Genomic DNA, 15,486 nt, shown 5'->3' on the forward strand with positions numbered 1-15,486 from the left:
ATCTATTCCACTGATTCACTTCTCTATTTCTAAGCCTGTACCAGATAGTTTTGATTACTGCTACTTTATATAATAATGTTTTAGATCTGAAATGGCTAGACTACCTTACTTTGCATTTTTCTCATTAATTCTCTTGATATTCTTCACCTTTTTCCTTGTTACTATTTTTTATAGTTTTATATAATTTTTGGTAGTTTGAGTGGTATAGCACTAAATAAGTAATTTAAGTAATTGCCACTTTTTATTATATTAGTTCAGTTTATCTATGAGTTATTGACTCTTTTCCAATTGTTTGGTCTAACTTTGTGTGAAAAGTATTCTGTAATTGTGTTTATATTGTTCCTGGGTTTGTCTTGGGAGATAAATTCCCAAGCATTTGTTGTCTGTAGTTTACTTTAAATGGAATTTCTTTTTTCTGTCTATTGCTGCTAGGCTTTGTTGGTAACATATAGAAATGCTGAGGATTTAGGTGAGTTATTTTCTATCCTGCAACTTTACTGAAGTTGCTAATTGTTTCAAATAGTTTTTTAGTTGATTTTCTAGGGTTTTCTTAGTTCACTATCATTTTATCAGCAAAGAGTGAGTTTTGTTTGCTCCTTGCCTATTCTAATTACTTCAATTTCTTCTTCTTTTCTTATTACTAAAGCTAACATTTTAATATAATATTGAATAATAGTGATGATGCACATATTTTTCTTAATCTTACTGGGTATGACTCTAGTTTGTCCCTATTACATATAACGCTTGCTGATGGTTTTAGATAAATGTTGTTTAACATCTTAAGGGAAACTCCGTTTATTCCTACACTTTTGTGTTTTGTTTTGTTTTAGTTTTAGTTTTTTTTCTTCTTTTTGCAAGGCAGTGGAGTTAAGTGGCTTGCCCAAGGCCACACAGCTAGGTAATCATTAAGAGTCTGAGGCCATATTTGAACTCAGGTACTCCTGAATCCAGGGCTGGTGCTCTATCCACTGTGCCACCTAGCCATCCCCCCACACTCTGGGAAATGGGTGCTGTATTTTGTCAAAGGCTTTTTCAATATCTATTGAGATAATCATTGGATTTGTTAGTTTTGTTATTTATATGGTCAATTATGCTGATTATTTTCAAAATATTAAACCATCCCTGCATGCCTGGTATGAATCCTACCTGATCATAATTTATTAGTGATAACTTGCTTTAATCTCATTGCTAAAATTTTTGCATCAATATTCATTAAGGAGATTGTTCTATAATATTCTTTGTCTGTTTTGGCTCTTTCTCATTTAGTTAAGTATCAGTACCATATCAGTGTCATAAAAGGAATTTGACAGGACTTCTTAAACTATTTTTTGAAATAGTTTATATAACATTGGAGTTAATTGGGTTTTTTTTTTAAATTATGGTAGAATACACTTGTAAATTCATTTGACCCTGGAGACTTTTTCTTAGGGTGTTCATTGGTGACTTGTTCAATTTCTTTTATCTGAAATGGAATTACTTAAATATTTATTTCCTCTTCTGTCAATCTGGGTGGTTTATATTTTTGTAAATATTCATCTGTTTCACTTAGTTTTCAAATTTATTGGCATATAGTTGGGAAAAATAGTTCCAGAATTTCCTCCTCAAGGGAGGTGAGTTCACCCTATAATTTTTGATACTGTTAATTTGATTTTCTTCTTTCTTTTTAAAATCAAATTAACCAAAGTCTTGTTTTACTGGCTTTTCAATAAAACTACCTTTTAGTATTATTTATTACTTCAATAGTTTTCTTACTTTCTCCTTTGATTTTTCAGAATTTCTAATTTGACCTTTAATTGGAGATATTTAATTTGTTCTTTTTCTAGCTTTTTTAGTTGTGTATCTGATACATTGATTTCTTTTTCTCTAATTTATGTATATAAACATTTAGCGATATAAAGTTTCCCATAAGAACCACTTTGGCCTCCAACAAGTTTTAGTATGATGACTCTTTATTCTTATTTCTTGGATGAAATTGTTGATTATTTCTATGATATGTTGCTTGATACACTAATTCTTTAATGCTAAGTTATTTAATTTCCAATTAACTTTTAACTTATCTTTCATGGTCCTTCATTACATGCAATTTTTATTACATCATGATCTGAAAAAAGATGCATTTATAATTCTGCCTTTTTGCATTTGATTGTGAGATTTTATGCCCTAATAATTTTTATATAGGTGCTTTGTACCACACAGAAGGTATATTACTTTGTCCACTTTCACTTTTCTACAGAGATCTATCTTATCTAATGTTTTTAATATTTATTCACCTTCTTAACTTACTTTTTTGTTTATTTATGTTTACATTTATCTCATCTTGAGAAAGGGAGGTTGAAGTCTCCTACTAATATAATTTTGCTGCCTGACTACCAAATTGAAGGTCTACAGAGCTGTTGTGCTGACCTCATTGCTATATGCCAGTGAAACCTGGACAATCTACCAACACCATGTCAGGAAACTGAATCCTTTCATTTAAATTGTCTTAGGAAGATTCTGAAGATCACCAGGCAAGAGAAGATACCAGACCCTGAGGTCCTTTCTCAAGCTAAACTGCCTAACATTCCAACATTACTACAGAGAGCACAACTACAGTGAACTGGGCATGTTAGGATGCCAGATGTATGCTTACCAAAAAAGCTATTTTATGGAGAACTCAGACAGGAAAAATGCTCACAAGGAGGTCAGAAGAAGCAATACCAAGACACCCTGAAAGACTCATTGAAGAACTTTAGAATTGATTGTATAGCATGGGAGACACTGCACAGGACCTCCCAGCATGTCCTCATCAGTAAGGTGGTTGTACTCTATGAGGAAGGCAGACTTGAAGCAGTTCAAAGGAAACATGATATACATAAGTTTAGAGAACCCATCCCAGGTGTTCACATGGACTATTTGTGCCCAATCTGTGGTAGAGCGTTCCAAGCTTATATTGGTCTGATCAGCCACAGATGGACACACTGTCATTTGTACCAAACATAGTGATGTCATTTTGGTCTTCTTCAATAATGAGAGACAAGAACCAACCAAGTTTTGCTTTCTATATCTGTATTTTGTCTAGTTTCTTCTCTAAGAATTTGGATGCTATCCCACTTGGTGCATATATATTTAATATTGATATTTCTAATTTGCCTATGGTACCTTTAGGGAAGATATAGTTTCCTTCCTTATTCCTTTTGATTTGATCGATTTTTGCTTTTGCTTTGTCTGAGAGCAGGATTGCTGTTCCTGATTATTTTACTTTAGCTGAAGCATATATATTATGCTCTAGCTTTTTTACCTTTACCCTGTGTGTATCTTTATGCTTCAAAAAATGTTTCTTCTAAGCAACATATTTTAGGATTCTGTTTGTTAATCCACTTTGCTATATCAGCTTCCACTTTGGGGAAGAGTTCATTCCATTCACAGTCAGTTATAATTACCACTCTGTATTTCCCTCCCTTTTATCTTCCCCATTTGTATATTACTCTCTCTTTCCCCCTTATTTCTCCTCACCAGTTTTTTTTTTTGTTTTAGACTGCTGCTTTCCTCAATCTGCTTCCCCTTTTTATCAAACCACCTCCCTTTTCTTTTACTTTTCTGCTTTTATTCCTTTTTTAAAATTTTTACTTTTCCCCCCCTCCCTATTATCACCCCTTTCTTCCCTCTCCTCATCCTTTCCCTGTAGGGTAGGATAAATTTCTAAACCCATTATAATATTCCCTCTTTGAACCAAATCTGTTGAAATTTAAGATTTACTAAGGGCTTACGCCCTCCCTTCTTTCCTTCTTCTATATTAGGTCTTTTGTGCCTCTTCATGTGGTCTTATTTATCCTCTAATGCCTTTGTCTTCTCATCCCAGCATAATCCTTTATTCCCCATATCCTCATTGTTTTAAAGCTGTCTTATACCTACTCCCTCTATCAAAGAACACTTCTTTCAGGTGTCTTGATAGAAGTACAATTCTCAAGAGCCATAAGCATTATTTTTTCACTTTTTTCTAATTTATTTATTTTCTTTTTGAATTTGACAATTTCCCCCTAATGTCACTTCTCTCCCCCACTGCCCACAGAAGATAGTCTAATAGTCTTTACATTGTTTTCATGCTATATACCTTGATAAAAATTAAATGTGTTGAGAGAGAAAACATACCCTTAAGGAAAAAAATATAAGAGATAGTAAAATTACATAAGATAACTTAAAAAAAAAATAAAGGTAATAGTCTTTGGTCTTTGTTCAAGCTCTACAATTCTTTCTCTGGATACAGATGGTATTCTCCATTGCAGCTAGCTCAAAATTGTCCCTGATTGTTGCACTGATGGAATGAGCAAGTCCATTAAGTTTGATCATCACTCCAATGTTGCTGTTAGAGTGTACACTGTTCTTCTGGTTCTGCTCATCACACTCAGCATCAGTTGATGCAAATCCTTCTATGCTTCTCTGAATTCCCATCCTTCCTGCTTTCTAATAGAACAATAGTGTTCCATAACATATGTATACCACAATTTATTCAGTCATTCCCCAATTGATGAACATTTACTCAGTTTTCAAATATTTGCTACCACAAGCAGGACTGCCATGAATATTTTTGTACAAGTGATGTTTTTACCCTTTTGCATGATCTCTTCAGCATATAGACCCAGTAGTGGTATTGCTGAATCAAAGGGTATGCACATTTTTATGGACCTTTGGGTGTAGTTCCAAATTGCTCTCCAGAAAGGTTGGAGCATATATCTTGAGCCTTGTATTTGTACATCAAATTTTCTGTTCACTTTTGGTCTTTTTATCAGGTAAGTTTTAAAGTCTTCTATTTTGTTGAATATCCATATTTTTGCATGAAAGAGTATGCTGAATTTTGCAGAGTAGTTGATTCTTAGCTGTAATTCAAACTCTTTTGCCCTCTGGAATATCATATTCCAGGCCCTCTGAGCTTTTAAAAGTTGAAAAAAAATTCTGCATAATCCTGACTGTGGCTCACCAGTATTTAAATTGTTTCTTTTTTTTTGTTTGCTTGTAGTAATTTCTCCTTTAGCTGATAATTCTGAAATTTGGTTACAATATATCTTGGAACTTTTATTTGGGGATTTCTTTCTAGGATCAATGGATCCTTTCAAAGATTGTTTTATCCTCTTGTTCTAGGATATTATGGCAGTTTTCCATGCAAATTTCCTTAAAGATATTGTCCAGGTCCTTTTTCTGATTGTGGCTTTTAGGTTGACCAATAAAAATATCTATCCTGGGTCTATTTTCTAGTTCAGTAATGTTTCCTAAGAGTTATTTTATTAGGGGCAGCTAGGTGGCATAGTGGATAAAGCACTGGCCCTGGAGTCAGGAGTACCTGGGTTCAAATCTGGTCTCAGATGCTTAATAATAACCTAGCTGTGTGGCCTTGGACAAAGCCACTTAACCCAGTTTGCCTTGTAAAAAAAAGTTACTTTATGTTTCTTTTTCTAATTTTTTCAGTCTTTTGCTTTTGTTTAATGGAATCTTGGTGTCTCATAGGGTCATTTGTTTCCATTTGTTTAATTCTAGTTTTTCAGATTTTATTTTCTCCACTTAGCTTTTGCCTTTCCTTTTCCAGTTGGTTAATTTTGCTTTTAGATAAATTGTTTTACTTTTCCAGGCAGTCAATTTTATCTTCCAGCTAGTCAGTTTTACCTTTAAAATTAAAATTTCTTCAGTCAATTTTTTCATAATTCTCCTACATGAATTTCATTTCTTTTCTCCATTTTCCTTCTTCCCCTCTTGTCTAGTTTTTAAAAATCCTTTTTGAGCTCTCCAAAGATGTCTTTTTTGGATTTGAGATCAATTCATAAACCCTTTTGAGTCTTCATATCTAGGCATTTTGTCACTGCTTTCCTCTTCTGAGATGGAGTTTTTATTATCCCTATCAATAAGGTAGTTAGTGGGTTTTATTTTTTGTTTGCTTGTTTGTTTGTTTTGCTTATTTTGGTAGTTGAGCTTTGCTTCTTTGGTATAGCATGTATTTTCTCAAACTCATTTTCACTGTTGGGGTCTAGGATCCTAGACAAATGGAAACAAATCCCTGGCTTTCTGTTCTGGCAATTCTGTTGTTCCTGGTTTGCTCCCTTTGCTAGGATAACCCAAAGCTACATTAGCATTCCATATATTGTGGCTTCTCTGACCTGGTGTTGGGATTCTTCCTGCTGATTTGCTGACCTGGAATTTGAATTGCATTGTGGCTAAAAGTCTTCTGCTGGCTTTCCAGCAATTCTGTCTACTCTGGGCTAGCTGACTATATACATGAGTCAGACCTTTTCCCAAAATTCCTCCAAGATATCTCACCAAAAAGTAAAAATTTTCACGTTTTTTAATGCTTTAGGGTCTGTTTAGAGGTTTCATTCAAATTTGTTTGGGGGAAAGTTCTGGGGAGCTTCTAAGCTTTGCAATGTCATCTTGGTTCCACCCTGGAAGTCTGTATTTCTCAAGTTTTGAGAAATCCAATGAGACTAGCACTGCAGTTCCATTTAATTAGTTAATAATGGATTGATTTTCAAAAGGGGTTAAAAGATTTAGCAAGAATAGTTATACAAGTTTTTTTCTTATCCTTAGAAGCATAATTGCTTTTTTAATGGGAAGGTGTTGGGAGAGGAAGTAGGACTAGGTCTAGTTAATTCCTAAATAGCATTAAACACAAAGTTCAAGTTCAAAGCAAATGGTATTGACTTCTTCTAGGGTAGCCCAGGAGGACCATTTTCCTCAGGGCATCGTTGTTAGGTTGTCTACATTGACTGGCTTAGATTCTCAGAAGCCTAGCTCCGTCATGGCATAGACTATTGGGTAATTCCCAGGAGAAGGGAAGAAGAATGAAAAGGTGAAATACCCAGGCCCATTTTTCTGACCACCTAGCCAAGAGATGAAATATATTGAGGGGTGGGGGGGGACAGGGGAGTGAGGTGGCTGTCAAAGACTTCCCTCTTATTTCATAGTCTCATCTGCTATGAGTAAAATATTCATTTTCATCTCAGATGTGAATCGGCAGAAACCTTTGTTGCTGAGTCAGACTGTTTTTGAGGATACCAACAGCTCTGAGTCTGCAGGAAAAAATAAAATGGTTGCTACCAACCATGTGGTAGATCAAAGCAGATTGTTCACATATGTTCCAGTCTTCTAGTGTCAGAAAAGTGGTCCCCAAGCATATTCCATCAGGGTAACACACATTTAGGTGGTTTTGGCATGCTTTAAACTCCCATTAGAACAAAATAACAACAATATTAATAATAAAATAACTATAAATATAATATTTTGAGGTTAGAAAAGCTCATTATATTCAATATCTGTTTTCATCCTTATAACAGCCTTATAAGGCATATGTTACTGATATCTCCAATTCACTTTCTTCAGAAAAGGGTAATGAATTTGAATGAATTAAGTGATTTGCTTAGATCCATAGATAGAAAATGTCTTCCTGGTCAACTGACTTCTTGATTGAGAAGGTCACTAGCTGCCAATGACAGCAATTATAATATTACTGGGATAATAATATTGTTACCAAGAACTGATCTTTCTATAGTGCTTTAAGGTCTACAAAGCTCTTTCTTCATGACCCTGGTTTTACTTTGTTGATTTTCAAAACTGGGGCCATGATTAAGAGAGACAACCAGGGAATTCCCATTGCATTGCTAGAGATGAAATTCTTGAACCTGTGCAGGATGGACCAGAGAGAAAGCATTTGTCAATCATGTTTTCATTAATCAAGAATGAAAGTTGGAGGTTTGAAGATGATCAGATACATCATAGTTCTGACCATAAACAATGTCAACTAGTGATCTGGAGGCATTATTCCCAAGATTTGCCAGGCAGCTTCTGGGAAATCAAAGTCTTGGTTCTGGGGAGAGAATGGGTATAGAGTTTAGTAGCCTAGACTATTGAACTTCATTCAGGTTAGCTTTGTTCTACTGCCAATGCCTCATTACTAAATATTACCATACTGATGACTAGTTCATCAACCATCATGAGACATGTCAGCCCTTCACCTGATGATTGATCATTGAGTGACAGATTTAATTTTACCATAATGCCTCAAATTTGTCACCAAAATCCCCATATCGTTTCTCTGCCCAGCATTACTGCATCAATGTAGTGTCTTAATTACATGAGAGGGATCACAGCTTAATGGAAAAGACCTCCCACTGTATCCAGAGCATCACCAATATTCAGGTTAGCTATTCTAACAGACCACAAGGTATAGATGGTTCTGGAAGAAGCAGTAATAATGATCACTTTATACATTCCCCTCACTTTAATCAACATAATATGCACATCATATCATCATTTACTTGATGACATAGTTTTCTTTGAATAAAAAGTACAACAATTAATCGATTAATGGCGACAACTCTTATCAGGTTGGCATTCTTTACTTTGCTACTTCATATTTTGTTGTTAGTTGGATGATATGTCCCTCCATTGTTTTTTGAGAGTTCTATTTCTTTTAAATCTTTATAAATTCACAACTCTAAAATACTGATATAAAAAAAAGTTAAATTCTTCTTTTAGGTTGAAATTTTAGATTATTAAATGAACTTTGTAACTTCTGGAAGGTAATAGTCTTCTCTTCTTTTTCTGTCTAAATAATGAGACCAACTCATTGCCCATTTCCAAGATCTAAAACAAATATACATGCATGTCTATAAATATGCAAATACAAATACTTACATACATGTATATTTTGTATGCGTTTTATATAAATATGTATATGTGAATGTGTATATGTGTGTTTCAGAAAGCCCTAAAAATGACTCAAGCATTCTTAGAATTTAAATAGAAGACAAGACTATATTGCCTTCAGGTAATAATAGTGGTGGCAGTATGGTAATAATTAATAATAAGAATAATATATACATAGAATCAAGATTCCAGCTACTCCACATGTAGGCTTTTCCCCTTAATCTTTCTCTACCTTCAGGGACCACATTTCAGAGAGAATTTAGAAAAGAGAAATCTATATATATTAGGCCCATAAGTAATCATTTGCAAGTCAGAGACTTTCAGGAATAGTTTTTCTAAGGTAGGGGTGTGTGGGGGTGGTGAGAAAAAAGGTCCAGAGTCAGAGACATATCCAAACAGAAAGCCATTCCTTTGAGAAGTCAGTTCAGTGGTTTTCTATAACCAGCATGGAAGAATTACAAAGCAGAAAGGACATCAGTGGAGAGGGGAATATATGTTGATTCTTCCAGAAGCAGATAACTAAACTCAGGAGACTAGTCTGCATCCAGCCAAATATTACTAAGTAGGAGAGCTCCATTATTTTCAACTGCAAAAGTCAGTCAACTTAAAAACCCTCCTGTGTGGTTAACTGATTTCACAAATGAATTTTAACTCTGCTTAGTGCCTGAACCAGCCAGAAACAAACAGACTACAAAAAAGAGGGTTGGTAGACTCAAGGAATCAGCAATGGGATGTAGAGTTCAGCCAGTCCAGTAAGGAATGAACACCCATTTAGAGCAGTAATGACTGGCATTTGTCATGGCCTTATGGCTGACCTTTTGGTTGCTGGGTAAAGAAGTCACGTAATGGATAATTTGCAACACTTGCATATCCCACAATGTGACTCAAAGTTAGAATTGAGACCGGAGTAGGAAAACTATGGTAAGAACCTTTTGTATAACATGCAAGGGCTTGCATTGAATCATATTTTTTTCATTTTACTCTGCACAAAGGGAATTATTTTAGTGACAAAAAATCTATTCTCTGTGGCCCATAGGTATTTATTTTATATAAGTGAAGATGAAGGCCCAAAACTTCTCATGGATGATAATGCATCTTGAAAGCCCATAATAATGAAGGAAAATTGTTTTTATTTAACACTCATTTCAACTATTGAACACTGTCAGATTAAAATGAAATGATACAAACAACATAAAAGAACATAGAGTTATACAATATAGAAATATAAAGTTGAGAGTGACTTGCTTATCCTACATTATCATCTCTTAATGAAGAAATTGAGGACGAGAGAGAGGCTAAATAGACCAGATAGCCTAACCGCCAATGTGATGCTTTTCCCCTACATAATTTTCTCCTTCTGTAAACCATATTTTGTTGTGGTGTACATTGTCTTTAGAAAGAAAAAATATTGTGTAGTTCAGCAGAGTATGATAAATAAAGATGAGTTATCTGGAAATTCAATACATTGCCATTTTTATAATAGCAAAATTACTTTTTGTGACCTCTTTTGTGGTTTTCTTGGCAAGAATAGTGAAGTAGTTTGTCATTTCCTTCTTCAGTTAATTTTACATATGAGAAAACTGAGTCAAACAGGGTTGCATTGTTTGTACATGGTTACACAACTAATACGTGTATGAGGCTAGATTTGAACTCAAGTTTTCCTGACCCCAGGTCTGGTACTGGATCATTACATCACCTAGTCTATCATTCAAGTCAGAAACTTAAAACATCTTATGTATCTGGTATCACTCTGATTGACAGGAAATCTTTGACCTGATTTATTTTTGATTTGGGACATTCACCTCATCTTACTGGATCCCTGATTCCAGGTGTTTATCATATTAATGTCAAATTTAATGTAGACTCCCATTCAACTTAAGCCCATTAAAGCTCAGAACACCCAAGCTTAAGTAATTCATTCTCCTTAGGCTATGTAGTTAGTATAAGACATGTACCTCCATCAAGCTCAATGCAAGTTAATTATAATTTTAATTTGTATAAAGGACAATCCAATTTCTCCCTTAATTTTAAAATACTAATACTTGATGGCTATCAGATAATTTAGAAGGTTGGCATTAGTATTATTATTAGAATAGCCCAGAGAAGGCCATTCCCATCCCACAACTTTTAAGATATCTTGAATGAGATCTAATCTAAGGTTCTGATCCAAAAGATCATTTTTTTCTTTGGTCAATTATTGTTACTACTAAGAGTTTATTATGGAAAGTCTACAAAATTAGCTTATGTTTAGCTTGCATCTAGTTTTATACAAATATTCATGATAAGCTTCATACTTTCAAACAACCATTCTATATTGGATAGAAGATGGACTCTTTTTCATTCCATGGAAAATACCACAAAACAAAAAGAAATCACAGAACACCATGAGCAGATACAGAAAACTGATAAGAAAGTCCATTAGCCCATAAGATTCTCTTTTAAGGGAGCAGTGTTTGAAATATCCAGTAAATTAATCCCCTTAGCTCACCCACAGGAAAGATCCTACAGTATCTCATCCAGACTTATGATGCCATCCTTTGCAAACCTCACTCAGGATGCAAACACACTTTATTAAACCAGTGACCCCTTTCTTGTTGGACCTGTACTTGTTACATAAATTATCAAGATAACAGGGATGGCAGGATGCTGATCTCTTGTTAGCTGTCACCAGTATTTTACTTTAGTGTATCCCCACAGAGATTATCTAGTTCAATTCTCATATTTTACAGATGAAGAAACTGAGTTCCAAAGAAGGGATTTTTCCCTAAGTTGACCTAAGTAAAAACTAACTGAGCCAAAATTTGAACCTTCATCCTCTGATTCCATATCCAGTACTCTTTGGAGTGCTACATTTTAGGAGGTTTGTAGTAGAAGAGACAAAGGGCTCTGAGATATTAAACAGGTTGGCCTTAAAATCAGTGATGTTTTAATCATGAATAGCTTAAATTGAATTAAGCTTGAATAGCTTAAAACTGCACTAAGACTTTAGGAATAATCAATCTAACAGAGTCTCTAGTATATCTAAAAGCAGTTTTTAGAAAGGGGAGTCTTAGAAATCTCTTAACAGAGTAGGCATATGAGAAAAAAAAGGTCTGGGATTCATAATAACTCATCATCATTCCTCACAAATTATAATCACTAGGCATTTTCATTATGTTGAATTTTGTGTTGAAATTTGAAAAAAAAAAAAGTCCATGTGGGCTTTTATTGAGACATGAAAATAGAAACAAAAATGACATTTTGAATCACTTCATATTTTCATATAGTTTTTATTAGTTATATTTGATTCTTATAAGAACCTTTTAAGCTGTATAATAACAACAATAATAATTCACCTTTATATGATCCATTTTCTTTTAGAAATACACCAGCAAAGTTGAGTGGATATATGTTGTAAGTATTGTCATCCCTATTTTCAGATGAGAAAACAGGATGAGAGAAACTAAGTGATTTGCTTTGATCATTCACCTAGTTGAGTGGTGGTACCAAGACACTCAGCTTAGGTCTGGGACTCCAAGTCTAATATCTTGACAATATACCACATCATTTCTCTTTATGTTCTTTCTACAAGAAACTCCTACTCAGCCTTTCTCTTCCTATTTTTTTAGATATAGAACTGTGGTTTCCATATAGAACAATGATCCTCACTCAGAAAAATCTACTAATTTCATTTTTCTAACTTCACGACCTCTTTGTTCAGTCATGTTTGATTCTTTGAGACTTCATTTTAGAGTTTTGTTGGCAAAGATACGAGAGTAGTTTGCCATTCCCCCATGAACTCACTTTACAGATGAAGAAACTAAGGCAAAGGGTTTAAGTGATTTGCCCTGGGTCACACAGTTAGAAGTGAGGTCAGATTGAATTCAGGAAGATGAATCTTCCTGACTTTCAGGGTCAGCACTGTATCCACTATACCATCTAGCTTACCCACCTAACCCAGTTTTGTTTTTTCAGTTTCTCATTGCTTTTGACCTGACCTCAAAGTCATTTGAACCTACTCACTACTAGTAATGAGATACATACATAGCTTTCTTTCAGAGTGAAAAAAAAAATCACGAGGCTCAGTAGGTTATCTCCTAGATCTCACCTCCAAGGGCTGTCTAGCTGGGGGTGTGTCACCGGCACTTTGTTGATTGTCAATCAAGTGGAGGTGAAGACCAGTGACAGCTGTTCACCCCTCCCAGTACCAAAGTGACTTGTAAAAGAAGTACAGGGACAGAAGGGTTATGGAGCTTATTCTTAAATAGACTAAGTTTATGGACAGCTACTTGAGCTAACTATAGACTCTTGATTCATCTTTCCCCACCCCACCCCCAATCATTCAAAAGGATTTATGTAGCTGTCCCCTGGTTTTGCAGCAGTTGCAGGATAAAGATATTTTGGCTTCACATAAGAGGAAAGGAGAATAGATGAAGTGGAGAGGAACTGTGAAAGGATGAAGGGGAAGATGCCAAGTCTAAAGAAAGAGAAAATCCTTATTAGGTCAAGGCCTCTTTTGCATAATTTCATTATCACCAGGAAGAGGAGAAATAATCAGATTAGACATGTACTGTGGTCCTGCAAAGTGGCTTGTCTTACCTTACTTTTTGATGTTAGGCAGGTTTAAATGCTTTATATGGATGAATCATGCAGAAAACACCAAAGTGGCATATATGAGGCAGGGACATTTTTGATGTCAACAGTGTCCTATCTTTATCTTCAGCAAGGAGTTGGGGGGAGAGAAGAAGAGAAATAATCTACTTTGTCATAAATCTATAATATTAAGTAAACCACAGGCTGCTACTCTCCAACTCTCCAAGACAGATCATCTTCTGAGACTGTTTTCTATATAGTGCCGGGGCGGGGGGGGTGGGGTTCCCTTGGAAGGGTGTCAGTACTATTACCTGGGAGAATAGCCTTGATATGTCTGAATAAGCTCAGTAAGAATGTTACAGTGCTTTTTAAATGTGAGTTAATATTATTGGGAAGTAGGAATGATATTTAAAATGATATTTAGCTCTAAAGTTACTTGTTTAAGCACTGCCAGCCTCAGTTTCTTAATCTATAATATGACAGCTCTAGATCAGTGATTCTATAATTTTGTAATTCTTTCATTTAGTATCTGTGGGAGAGAAGGAATAAGAATTGATGCAGTATCCACCAGGTGAAAAGTACTGTGCTAAACACTTTATAAATATATCATCTAGATCTCATAGCCCTGAAGGGGTGAGAGATACTATTATCATCATTTTGTACTTGAGGAAACTGAGGCAGGAAGGGATTAAACTACTTGTCCAGAGTCACACAGACAGAAAGTATCTGAGGCTGGATTTGAGCTCAGATATTCCTAGCTCCAGGCCTAATTCTTTACCTACTGTCCTCATTTTGAAAATAAGTGAGTTAGACTAGAAGACCTTGACAATCCCTTCTATATCTCAAACTAAGATATAATAATCCTATGCTACAATGAGAAAAATCACATCCAGTTTCCACTCCTACCAGTTCTTATTGAATGGATTTGAGCTTTCTAATAAGTCTTATGGGTTAGGGTTTTCAGTTCCTGGAAGAACAGCTTCACCCAACTGCTGTCTTCTGATTCTTTTGGACTTTAACACTTTTCATTTCTCCCTCATACCTGCAGTAGAGTCTAGCAGAGGTGAAGGGTTCAGGTTGACTCCCTGTTTTCTGATTTACTTGAAAAAATCCAACTCTGGGTGTCTATACTAATATTTAATAATATGTAAAAAAAATCATTAAAAACACCAACAATCCACAAAACTCCTTAGTGTCCTTAGCAGGCAGTCAGACAGGCCAAGTCAGGTTGGCAACATCTCTTCACCCATACCACAATGTCCCATGGCAAATGAGAGTGGCAGGGCAATATCTCACTGCTGTGTGTTGTTTAGCATAATTGATATTCAGTAGAAACAAGTTTCAGTGGAAACAAGACTAGTTAATTGGTCTCTCAACCTACATTAGCACTCACATTTCAGCTAATTAAGAAAGGGACAGAGGCCCTTACCTTTGTCATTAAGAGTGTTCTGTACTGAGACTGGAAAGGTAGGAGCACTTAGGTATCACAGCCCTCTTTAAATGACATCGATGAAACGTTTTAGCTCTATCCAAGCAGCTTTGTCTGTAAGGTATCTATTTAGCCGTTAAAAGTTTCAAAAAGACAGACAGGAGAAAAAAAGAAAACTGAAGGAAAGAGGAATATGGTAAAGAGGGAGATGATGCCAAAGGCTACTAGTGTGTGCCCTTTTTCCACTTGTTAGATGATGACAATGACTTTAAAGACATGCCTCATCAAGCAACTGGATCAAAATCTTGTCAAAGCAAGGATGGGTGTCTCTCTTGTTTGTGACCCTTTCTATTCTCTGAGACAGGTAAATATGACCCAACTGTTTCTTCCCCTGGAAAATGAAGGTATTGGACTAGATCAGCACTCTCAAAGTCTTTGTTCATAGGACTCCTTTACACTCTTAAAATATTAAAGGCCTTTTCTTTAGGTGACTTTTATTCTATAATGGTATGCTGGTAAATGTTTAACAAACAGTTCTACAGGAAAAAATAATTATATGACATACTTTTAACTTTGATATGTATTATTAAGATTTCTCCATCATTTTCTAAACTCTATACATCTACAAAACAGTGCACCAAGCCCTGATTTGTAGTATTTGATGATATCAGAGTTGAGAATGCCAACATACCTGAGTTAACAATCAATTCTCTCATAGGTCTATAACAATTGACTCCAGTCTAAACCTGATCATATTATTCAATATTCACCATATTTTACTATATTTAATTGGAAATTAAAACATCTTAATATTATTA

This window comes from Macrotis lagotis, chromosome 1 (genome assembly GCF_037893015.1).
Source record: "Macrotis lagotis isolate mMagLag1 chromosome 1, bilby.v1.9.chrom.fasta, whole genome shotgun sequence".
Classification (NCBI taxonomy): Eukaryota; Metazoa; Chordata; class Mammalia; order Peramelemorphia; family Peramelidae; genus Macrotis; species Macrotis lagotis.